This window comes from Pongo abelii, chromosome 5 (assembly GCF_028885655.2).
Source record: "Pongo abelii isolate AG06213 chromosome 5, NHGRI_mPonAbe1-v2.0_pri, whole genome shotgun sequence".
Classification (NCBI taxonomy): domain Eukaryota; kingdom Metazoa; phylum Chordata; class Mammalia; order Primates; family Hominidae; genus Pongo; species Pongo abelii.
In genome coordinates this window covers 141,751,022-141,764,155 of record NC_071990.2, presented here as the reverse complement: position 1 = coordinate 141,764,155, position 13,134 = coordinate 141,751,022, and positions in this window count along the sequence as shown.

The following is a 13,134-nucleotide window of genomic DNA, read 5'->3' as shown; positions in this document are numbered from 1 at the left end:
TGATACAGCAATCCCACTACTGGATATCTACCCAAAGGAAAAGACATTAATATATAAAATACATGCACTTGTATATTTTTTCTAGTGCTATTCACAATAGAAAAAACATGAAATCAACCAAAGTGTCCATCAAGAGATGAATGGATAAAGCAAATATTGTATGCATACACTATAGAATACTGTTCAGCCAGACAAAAGAATGAAATTGTGTCTTTTTCATCAATCTGGATGGAACTGAATGTCATTATCTTACATAAAACAAATCAGACCCAGAAAGACAATTATCACATTTTCTCACTTATAAGTGGGAGCTAAAAAATGGATATACATGGAAGTAGAGAGTGGTATGATGGACGATGGAGACTCAGAAGTAAGAGGGAGTGAAAAGACCATGGATAAGAAGAAATTACTTAATGAGTACAATGTGTTTTATTCTGGTGAGGGATACACTAAAAGTCCTGACTTGATCACTAATATATGCATGTAAAAATTGCACTTATATCTCAGACATTTATACAGATTTTTAAAATCTGTATATTTGTATATACAGAGTGTTTATTTTTACCTATCTGGTGGTCCTCTAAAGGATCATTTCAAAAGCTTGATGTGTTTTATCTGCCTCAGAGCTACCATAGGATTGAAACAACTACCTAGGCAGTATTTGTTGAAAGCATTTAAAGGCTTAAGTGTAGTATTACATATTAAATGTGGTATTAGCTATGAACACCTGAAGCAAAGTATAATAGTTGCAACAAAATATAGACTAAGATGCTTATGAATGAAGAGTCTCGGAAATGAGAAACTTAGTGAGTAAGAGTTTTAAAAAGCTCGCATTTTCAAAATGGCAATATTTATCAAAGCAATCTGAAGACATAATGCAATCCCTATTAAAATCCCAACTGTCTTTTTTGCAGAAATGGAAAAGGTAATCCTAAAATCCATATGGAATTGTAAGGGATTTCAAGTAACTAAAACAATCTTCTAAAAGAAAAATGAAGTTGGAAGATGTACTTCTAAATTTCAAAACTTATCACAAAGATACAATAATTAAAACACCATGATACCAGCATAAGGATAGAAGGGGTGCAGGAAGTGCTGCTGAAAATATGGCACATTGGCATGTTGAATATTTTAAGCCAAAGGAAATTGAGAAAAACCACAGAAACAGTTTTGTTTTCTTTTGTTATAGAAGTATCAGCTATGAACTTTGTGACAGGTAAGGAAAACATATTACTTTTTCTCCCCTACACAGACATATAGATCAGTAGAATAGAATTAAGAGTCCAGAAATAAACCCATATATCTATAATCCTTTCATTTTTGACAATGAGGTCAGTGCCATTCTTCAGAGAAAAAATAGTCTCTTCAACAAATGGTGCTTGAAAAACTGGGCATTCACATGCAAAGGAATGAAACTGGACTCACCACATACCATCTACAAAAATTAATTCAAAGTAAATCAAAGGCCTAAATGTAAGAGTTAAAACTACAAAACTCTTATAATGAAATAAAGGGTAATCCTTGTGACCTTAGATTTAACAATGGTTTAATATAATCCCAAAAGCGCAGGCAAAAAAAAAAAAAAATTAATTGGGACTTATCAAAATTAGAAACTACTATGCTCCAAAGAACAACATTAAGAAAGTAAAAAGACAATCCACAAAATGGGTTAAACTATTTTCTAAGCATATTGCTGATCTGTTTAGATTATAACAGGAACACTTACAACTCAACAACAGAAAGACAACCCAATTTAAAAATGAGCAAAAGACTTGAATAGACATTTCCTCTAAAATGATATCTACATGTTCAGCAAGCACATGAAAAGATGCTCGACATCATTTGTCATTAGAGAAATGCAAATTAAACCCACAATGAGATATCACCTCACACCAATTAAGATGGCTATAATAAAAACATATTTTAAAAAAGAAAAGAACAGGTGTTGCTGAGCATATGGAAAAATGGGAACTTTCATACATTGCTGGTAAGAACGGAAAATGGTGCAGCCACTGTGGAAAATTGTTGGCAGCTCTTCAAAAGTTCAACATAGAATTACCATAAAACCCAGCAGTTCCACTCCTAGTTGTATACTCCAAAGAGTTGAAAGCAAGTGTTCAAACAAAAACTTTTGTATAAGTGTTCAAAGCAGCTGTATTCAAATTAGCCAAAAGGTGATAACAACCCAAATATCCATCAGCTCATGAATGGATAAACAAAATGTGCTATATGCGTACAATGGAATATTAGTCACCCATAAAAGAAATGAAACAATGATACATGCTACCAACATGAATCAAAAACATGATGCTGAGTAAGAAAAGGAAGACACAAAGGGCAATATATTGTATTATTTCATTCATATGAAATGTCATAATAGACAGATCCTAGGGTCTAGGGTAATAGGGAACAGAGAATGACTATTAAACGGTTGCCAGGGATTGGAGCGAGGGAGAAATGGGAGTGACTGCTTAATGGGTAAGTTGTTTTCTTTGGGGTGATAAAAATACTCTGGAACTTGATTTTGGTGATGTCATACAATATTGTAAGTGTAAAAAAGCCACTGAATTATACACCTTAAAATGGTAAAATGCCTAATTTTATATTACATGAATTTCATCTCAATTTCAAAATGTGAAAAGTAATGGGCAGCACAAGATGATTTCATAGCAAAGGTCTGGCAATGCTATATAATTCCTGCCAAACAGGTGGGATACAATGCCATTCTGAAGGAACATGGAGGGAAAGAGAATACTGTAAGCTTGAGAAGAAGGAAAGATTGCTAAAGAATCCACCTTCCTCTAAACTTTCAAAGCAGGGTGGGAAGTCAAGGGGAGTTTGTGGGCCTCAAAGAAGGGGGCAGACATTCAGAAGCAGAGGATGTAACTTGGCATGGGGCGGGTTTAGCTCTGTTACCACCTTAAGGTAGAGTCATTGTCTGAAACATAAATGGCAAGTAAGTGACTCAAAGCCCAAATGCATGTCATAGATGAAAATAGTTTAGTGCATACAGTTAAACATGAGAAGAATCCACTTAAAATTTGAATTTTGAACTTCTCTTTCAAAATAAAAAAGATCTTATGACAGTGGGTCCCTATTCTTACACATTACAAATTCACAAGGAGCTGGAAAATCACCACCCAGTTGCATTATCTGCCTTCTAGGCATTTGAATTTGAAACATATATTTATTAACTTCTCTTTAGTTTTTACAGTATTGTAATTCTAAAATAAATTTATCAAGAAGGACCTTTCCAGGAACCTTAAGGATCTACATATTAATTGCAAATTTTTGAGTCATTGTGCATCCCATAGAACCTAAGGTACCCTGAGCTATAGACATCCAGTTTTAATTTTACAATGCAGTCATCCATTCCTTCTTTATGTGGAGTAGATTTATTCTTTCATAATCCCATTTTAGGAGTTTATAGACCAAATGGGACACATGTACCAGGAAATGTTAATGTGAAAAGATTTATTCAGAAATATGAATTTTCTCTGTTTAAAAAACATAATTTAAAGGAAGACTTCGTTTTTTCCATCAGTTTTATAATAGAACCCTAGCATATTTTCTTGCCTTCAAAATATCTCGATTTTATATATTTGTAGCTGAATATATTTTTGTTCTGACACAGCTGGAAAAAAGCCTCAATTTAGCAATTTAGATTTAGCAAACAATTTGTGCATAATATGGCCCATTTGCTTTTGGTGTTATTTCATCATGATTTTAGAGCCAAAAATACTGCAATATAAAAATCAGCAATTGAGTATGTGCAGTGACTCCGATGAACTGAATTTTCAATTGTGTTTTGTTTAAAATGTTATCCAGCCTACTTAGAATGTATAATTTCAAAAATGTCATGGCTTAAAAGGTAAGATGCTCCTTACTGGGTCTAATTTCCATTACAAATCAAGAGGACCCAAGCTGTGATATCACTCACAGTCTATGTGAGAGGAACTCAACCCTCTGACCTACCTCCCTCTTCCCCATTCTTTAGAACACCGAATCAAGGCTCTGCCTAATACATTTATAACTTAATTTGTTTTGAGATTGTATGTCTAGCTTTTATCCAAGTTTCTCAAATGGGAAGCAAATTACACTCTACACTTCAAGACTCTTGTCCTCTGACTAGAAGAAAGAGCAAGAATCAATTGCACTACAACGAATCAGTGTGAACTTTTCAGGCTCTTTCAGGTGTGGCAAGTGGCTACACTGAAGCTTCACCTTGTTCAAGTTTGCTTCAGCACTAGCAACAATTATCTCTGACACACACACACACAAAATTGAGAGAGAACTGAATAAGGAAAGGTGATTTCAGAACCAAGGGCTCCTGCCTCGAGCTTCAGTGAGCATTTGAAGGCTAGCAACCACCTCACCTTACAGCATTTGATTTCTCGCTTTTAGGCTGAGTGTCCTCCTGGTGCCTCCCTAATTGTAGCCCTGCCTTGACTTACTAAAGCAGCTGTGTGCACTGCTTGAGAACTCACTCAAGCCTAGAATCTATGCCATATGCTTTGGCTTGACGTCTACTTGTAGAGCAAAATCTACCCATTCATCCTCACTCATTCATCTATCTACACATCTGTCCATCCATTCATCCATCCAGCCAGCCATCAAGTACTAACCACCTATTATATGGCAGACTAGGTTGCTAGACATGTGAATCCGAATAAAGTGCTGGTAAATGCCTTCATAATATTTACAACTAAGAGAGGAAAAAAGGGGTCATTAAAGCCTCAACTGCATTTTTTTACTATAAATGTTTCTGATTTATAAAAGATAAATAAAATTCAATTACACAGAGATCATATAATATTTGGATTGAAAAGCTCTTCTGTGCAATGATATATTGACACACAACATAAGAGAATGGCTTGAAATACAAAAATACCATTGTCATCCAGCAAATGGCACCACATTAGAACAATTTTATTGTATAACATAATACCAATGTATATACATTATGCTCCCAAATAAAAAACAATTTGATTCCAAAGGTTAAAATATTGTTTCCAAAATAAATTCTTGTTGTAAATTGGAAAAAAGAAAAAAGCCCCACAAATTAACACAAACTTAACTTTCATCCAAGACTAAAATATGTACTCTGTACCAATTACCTCTCTCCTACAAAAATGCACATATATATATATACATATATATACACTATATATATACACATATATACACATATATATACATATATACACATATATATATATATATATATATACACACATATATATATATATTTTGGAGATGGAGTCTCGTTCTGTTGCCCACGCTGGAGTGCAGTGGTGAAATCCTGACTTGCTGCAACCTCCACCTCCTGGGTTCAAGTGATTCTCCTGCCTCAGCCTCCCGAGTAGCTGGGACTACAGGTGCCCGCCACCACACCTGGCTCATTTTTGTATTTTTAGTAGAGACAGGGTTTCACCATGTTGGCCAGGCTGGTCTCAAACTTCTGACCTCAGGTGATCCACCCACCTCGGCCTCCCAAAGTTCTGGGATTACAGGCATGAGCCACTGCACCCAGCCACAAAAATTCATATTATAAATAAAACTTTCAAAAAAATTATGGATGTTTTATTGCACATCATACAGAATGTTTGCCACTATCTGAATGGCTTTCAGTCTTTCACCATATTAGCTGTCTAAAATATCTACTCAAACTTGGGTGAAAATAACACTCTGCAGATCTTATCATATCTATGTCAACATAATAGTTGAGGAGTGCCCAGGGTTTTACAAAGGCTCAGGTGTGGGAAGGTAACTTATGACGAGTATGTGAAAAAAGATTCTGTAGACCAAGGGATGCGTGAAACATTTTAATGAACAGGAATAATCAAGGGAAAAAGATGGTGAGGGTGAACGAATAAAAGAAGATGAAGTAGAAAAGTATTACCATCCAAGAAGTTGCAAAATAAAGACATGGGGATGAAAAGCAACATACTGCATACAGGGGGCTACAGCTTCCATGTGTTGCTCAGTCAAAAAGTGTGAACCAGAGATCATGGGAAATGAACAAGGATATGTAGAGGGTTCAGATATCTGTGAGCCTTTTATTCCAAGCTTCTATCCCCTGGGCTCTAGTGTTCTACTAGATGACAGTAAGCACTCCACAAAAGTAAGCTTCTATGGTCAAATAAATCTGGGTTCTCTCACCAAGCACTCTCACAGTCTGGCTGTCTTCAGAGAGTGGTGTTATATTCACAAAGTTGAATGAGCAGACTGAAAGATAGCTGGTGCATATTAGCAGAAGTTTTCAAAAGAATGTGCTTAGAGTCTGAGCCTGATAAGCCTGCTTCTTACAAGGGTCTTTTCTGAGGTTTAGTTATGGCTTTAACTTTAGGAATGTGAACTGAGATTTGCAATATATATTTGATAGTTGTTTTTTAAATGGTACGTGGATCTGCTTTCACTGGAGCATTTAAGACCTTAGAAAATGCAATTTTTTTTGTCAAAAGTATTTGACTTACAAGCATCATGTATTTTGGTTTGCCATAACCTGTTGCAAATGCCAAATACCCACATTACCAATTAAGGAATAAGTAACAAAGTATCAAGTAAATATGTTAGTAAAAGGCATTATTAACATATTAAGACACAATAAAAATTTTAACACAATAACATATTTAATGCAATCAGAATTTGAGGGGGTACTACAGTGGTGCGCTGCACACTGCGGTTACATTGGTGAGCTAAACGGGTTCATTACATAAAAGCACCACTCATATACGTAGCGTTTTTCTATCTTACTATGAACATTATCTTAAGCATTATTTCTCACACTTTCTTGATAATAAGAATCCACTAGATTTGTAAAATAGGTTTAGGTTCTCAGGCCCTCCGTTTGAGAGCTGATTCAATATTGTCTGTGAGGGGCCCAGGAATCTGAATTTTTACCTTATAGAGTTAAAGAGTCTTATGACCAGACATGTTTGTAAAACACCCAACTAATGGATTTTGCTTAGTAGTAACTTCTATTAAAAAAAATCAAAATGCAAAGTTTTCCCCCAAAATTTATATAACAGTTTAAAATATATTGAGGTTACATTATATATAGGAGAGAAATATTTTATAATAAAAATAATTTATTTAGTATGCCATAGTAGAGGCAAGATTTAAATTAGCTATTTCTCAATTATAACAAGTCATTTTATGCCATTGAATAACCCCTGAATTAATTAACCATAAAATGCTGATAACTAGTTTTCTTCCTACATTTTATTTTTAAAAGCAAATGAATAAAAATACAGATATGATAATTTTATCATTTTATAAATTCCAAAGATTAATTTCCATGTCCAATCTAATTTGTGTGATAATGACATTCTGTCAAGCTTAATTTTTACTCGGAATTTTCAGTTGGCCATGGTATTGGTAGTCATGCTTTTCTTTGTACTTTGCTAGAATTCTTAAAATAGGTGACATTTTAATCCAGAGGTGATGCAGGAAATGCATGTGTGATATAAGCCATGCAATACGTTCATATAGCTCCCAAAGTACCTGGCAATTCATCTACATGACAGCTGTTATTGAAGCTTAAGATCATTAGCACAGGAAACTTGGCAAGGACACAGGACGGGGTTATAAATATTGGCTTCAGATGTCATTTCAGGACAGAGTTAAATTCTCTGAGGATGTAGTAGCATGGATTATATGAGAAACTCCAGTGGGATCCAAAGTTACTTGTGAGATTAATGAATCAGACGAAAATAAAAGTAGAAAACAGAATTTTAATTCACGTTTTTAATTTAAAAAAAATTATAGTAGAGTTAAAAGGGTTTCATTTTTGTTACTTACACATTGTCTAACATCAGGCAAGTTACTTAACTCCCAGGATTCATTTTCCTCCTGAGTGAAATTGAGTTAGATGTTTTCTTGTTGTTGTTTGTTGTTTTCACAGTGCCTAGCACACACTAAGTTCTTCTCCTTCCTTCCTTTTTCATTCCTTTCTTTAACTTCCTTAATATTTCTCTTCTTTTAGTTTAATATTATTAGTGTCATTGTCATTTTCACACATTCAGGGACACATTCCCTTACCTATGTTTTCTAAAGATTTTTCAGTTGTCCTTTAAAGAAGCTGCATTTTAGCTACTAGGTAGCTGTATGTAAAGCAAAAAATTGTATATCAAATCACTTCTCCAGTGACGGTCATTTTGAATAACAAATGCTATTTATCGAAACGTCTACTCTCAGAATGATTTAAGGCTCTTTATACAATTGGATGCATTCTGATAAGCTAAGAAATAAGTTATAAAAATACAGAATGAATGACATAAAGTCAGAGGAAAGTTAATACATCAATGAATGCCATAAAATAATACCTAAGAAGTGGACTGAAAATATGCCTTTGCATTTCCTATGAACCAACGCATATGATAATTATAAACATTAAAAATAAAAATAATAAAGAATAAGGGAAACATATGTTATGTTTCATGAGTTATAGGAAAAAAAAATTGTAGCTTTACTTTAACACAAGAAAATGGCCTGTGATAATTTCCAGTGTAACATTTAGTGTTGGTATAGCTTAAAGCACATACTTAACAATTGATTCCAACTTGTGTCACATTAATAACTAAATATTCATCTGAAGAAATTCATATCCTAATGTGTGTGTATAATTAATAAAATCTTTGCCAAATGCATCTGGCAATTATCATGGTCTAGACATATCTGTTAAAATATACCAGTGTTCCTGGTCCCAACACAATTACCCTTTTATTAAGAAAGGTGGCACGCTATTGAGGAAAATGCTGAGAACTGAAAATGAGGAGATCTGTGTTTTAGCCCCAGACATAACATTAACTTTCTGTGTAACCACTGCCATCTTAGGTTAAGTTTTTTGCCTTTGGTACTGTAAAAAGTGAGATTGGTAACAAATAAATCAAAATCCTCTTCCATCTATAAATTTCAGGGAGTTCTCATTGACTTTAATATTTAAGCAGCAGTACTTCATGCATTTTTAAATCTTATTCAATTGCTGTCTTAAACTATTCAGGCTGCTGTAACAAAATACCATAAACTGGATGGCTTATAAACAACAAACATTTGTTTCTCACAGTTCTGGAGGCTGAGAAGTCCAAGATCAAGACGCCAGCACATTTTTTATCTGGTGAGGGGCTGCTTCCTGATTCAAACATGGCCGTCTTTTCATGTATCCTCATATGGGGGAAGGGGTTGGGGATCTCTCTGTGGTCTCTTTTATAAGGGCACTAATCTCATTTACAAGGGCTCCCAAAGACTCTCCATCCTAATATCATTATCACCTTGGTGATTAAAATTTCAACATATAAATTTTGGAGAAAAACATTCAGTCCATTGCAGTTTCTAAAACTGAAGATGAAGATGCTTTTTCAGTTTTCATCAAATACAAATGGGATTTTTTTTTTAGAAACAGGAATAATCAATCAACAAATCATTAAATGACTAACGGATATATCTGGATCATGTCACTAAGCAAAATGAGACTGCTTAAAATCATTCATTTCACCTGGGGGTATTCATTATAGTTCCCATTTTAAAATTGAAGATGTAAGTAAATTTCAAAGGTCATACATTTAGCAACGAAACAGGAAAAGTTCCCTTGTCCCCTCGCCAGGCATGCGATGCAGGTGTGGCTTGCTTCTTCAGTGCCCCGCTCCTCAAACCTCTAGGGGAGCATACAGATGGGCAGGCTGTGGGGCTTCAACCCCAGGGCTGTGTCTAGGGGTGAAAGTTTACAGCTCCTGAAGCCCCAGTGGGGTGTGTTACAGAGTGCTCTTTTAGTTTGCCGTCTATAGGCGGCTTGTGTCAGCTCAATTAGACCCTCTAACTTTTCACAAGGACAGAGGGCTTTCTGTATCCCAGGGTTTCTTGCCTTGGTGTACTGGAAGAATTGGTTCACATGTGGGCTTGAAGAATGAGTGCAAGGTTTTACTGAGGGGAAGTAGCTCTCCGCAGATGGGGGAGCCAGAAGTGAGATGGTTTTCCCCTGGAGTTGTGCCACTCAGAGGCCCGGGCTCTCCCGGGCTCTCCTCCAACCACCCCAGCCAAACTCCACGTTGTTCTGCTGGTCAGTAGCCTGCCAGCATGCGGGTGCTGGTGCGTCCCTCTCAACATCCTGTGCCTGTGTGTTCCTCTGCTGATGTGCTCCTCTCAATGTCCAGCTGCTTCTTCTCTGCCTTGCTAGGGTCTTGGTTTTTATATACACAGGATGAGGGCATGGCGGGCCAGGGTGGTCTTTGGAAATACAACATTTGGGCATGAAGGCAGGAGTGCCTGTCCTTACCTAGGTCCGTGGGGGTGGAGCCCTAGCCAGGGACCACGCCCTTCCTCTACCTAGCACTTTCCCTCACCCCTTCCATATCATTTAAAGGAGCTATGCTCTTCCCTTCCCAGCACTTCCATATCAGTAAGATGGAGTCTGAGTTTAACTTTTTGACTCCAAAAATGTTCATTTGTTTTCTGAATAAGCCATGCTGTTGATGACATTAACAAAAGTTAGGGTTACAGTGAAACAAAACTGACTGATTGATTAGATAGAGTAGAAAAAAAACATATATAGTATTCTAAGCTTTTCCTGCCATCATCTTTTCTGGGAAAAAAAAAAATATAGTTAGTTATAAAAAAGATCCATGGTTCAGCAGATGCTGGTCATATGTCTTAATTTTGTCACTGCCTTTCAAAATAGAGACACAAAGGGCATAATACTTTCAGACTTCAGTTTACTCATATATAAAATTGCAGAGATTGATCAAAACTATTTTGATAAAAACTATTTTGATCAATCTCTACATTTCATATATTTTAAGGCAGTTAAACTCTAAGACATTTTTAAATAGTTAGTTGTAAAATAGTTATAAATAGAAGAGATACAGAAAGGAAAGGAGAAAGGACTAGTGTAATATTTTTCCAAAATACAGCCAGGCAAGAAATTTTAGACTACCAATGACTCTCTTCCAAGATCTTTTTCTTTGTACAAAATATATTTCAAAAAAGCAGATGATGACCCCAGTGTGAGGGAAAGAGATTTAACACCTGTTTCACTCATTTTTGTGTCTTATTGTATCACCTTGTGTAGAAATGAGCATAACTGATCATTTTCATTAGGTATTGTAAAATAAGGATTTGCAATTAAAGATATGTACTATAAGTTTTGTAACACATTTTAAAATTAGAGCCAACATAATCATAGAATTTTAAATACAGGATATAAAATAAATGAACTGCTATATATTTCAACAGATACCTTTACTATCAAAACATGAATCTAAATCATCTGTAATGCTAATCTCTTTTCCAAAGTGTTAGAATGAAAATGCCTGTATTATAGTATCATAGTTAGTTGCTGTACTTTCAAAATATTACATGATTAACAGGTAAATTACATGGTATTGATAGTAACATTTCTTTTTTAAAAAAATCTTTATTCAGTAACATTCAAGGTAACCAGTACCTGGGAGAATCTCTACTCAAAGAAGCTGTAGAAAGAAACCTGAAAATATTTCATGTCTGTTAGGTTATGAACATTTGCATTTGAAAATGAATATCCTAAAGATTTAAGACCAAAAACAAAACTAAATCAAACAACAGTAAGTTTCCATAAGCATCCCTATCAATGATTTTTCAAATGGTAATTAATAGCACCAACCAACATAATTCAGGATTGGAGAATCTATGACTCACAATAAAAGCCTCTTTGGGGTGCCTAGGTTAAGAGAACATACAATTATCTGCAACATGAATTTAAAAGGAGCAATTAGAATGAGTTGCTTTTGACACAGACAATCATTTCTGAGATTGAAATCTCAAAACATTTCAGAATCACATATTAAAGGAATGTTCATTTAATTAAAGAAGAATCAGAAGATTCAGATATTTATACTGTATCAGTTTCATTCACTTTTAACTAGGGTTGGGAATAAAGCACAAAACTTTAAACTGGACATTCAGACGTCACTGCTAACCACAGACTTACATTCTTTTGCTATTTATACCATTTGTTTACTTTTTGCATTTCCTTAGCTTGGACAGGGACTTTCTGCTTCTAGTCAATTTCACTCTTATTTTTGGCTCATAAATAAATTTTCCAGTACTTCTGGAAAATGTTACATCTAACAATTTTTTTGCAAAGAGATGATGGAAACATTCCTATTGGGCTTTAATAAATTGGATGGTGATAGTTGTCACTATTATCCCAAGAGATACCCACAGTAACCAAAAACATGTCTCCCAATTGTCTCTACGAGGTTGACAGCAGTAATAAAGAATATCTCCTCTCCTTTACCTTATCAGCACTACCATCTGATACTACTATTCTATTCTTTAAAACAAAGGGTCTCCAAGGTTAGCCTGGCAACAGCTCAAACATACTCCAGCCCCACTTGAGTTTTCTGAATGATTCATTGAGAATTTCTGTCAATATTGTAGCCTGGAGAACTATACTCTGCTCTCTGGTAAGTTCAATTAACTCTGGTCTCCTGTCAGTTATCAAATTTTTTTACATTTAATCACATCCATTTTATTTAAAACTAAACTGTAGAGTACCATAAGCCTACTATACCTTTCTTTTTTACAAAACCTGCCAAAAGGTAAAGTGATGTTTTACTTATGGTAAGTTATAGCTCTTATGGATTAAACATTCTCCGTTAAAAGGAGTCTAGGACTTAATTTCCAGATCAATACTCATCCAAAAGTTTCATTAAGGATGCTTGCCAAAGAAGTTTGCCTTATTCGATTCCTAGTGCTGTTATTGTTTTAACTGGTGATCTTGAATTTATCTACCAACCAGCTAGAAGTAAATTTTTATTTATTTCATGGCTCAGTCAAAAGCAAATTTCCATACCAGTGTAGCCAAACTAAAAATGAACAGGAAGTTTTAAATACAGCTTGAGGAGGAAGGAAAGGCCATTTCCTTTCAACAACTCTCAGTTTGGTCCTCACTGTGTTATGACAGATATCATTTGCTTCAATCTGTAGAAAATACTCCTATTATAAAACACTCAGCACCTCCTCAAAACAGAGTACTGAGAAACTGTTTTCCACCAATATTTTTGACAAATGCCCTGTATCTCAAAAGTGGTTTTCTATCACAGTAATTTTCAACTGAAGTCGAAATCTTTAAACACTACAATTACTACTTATTACACA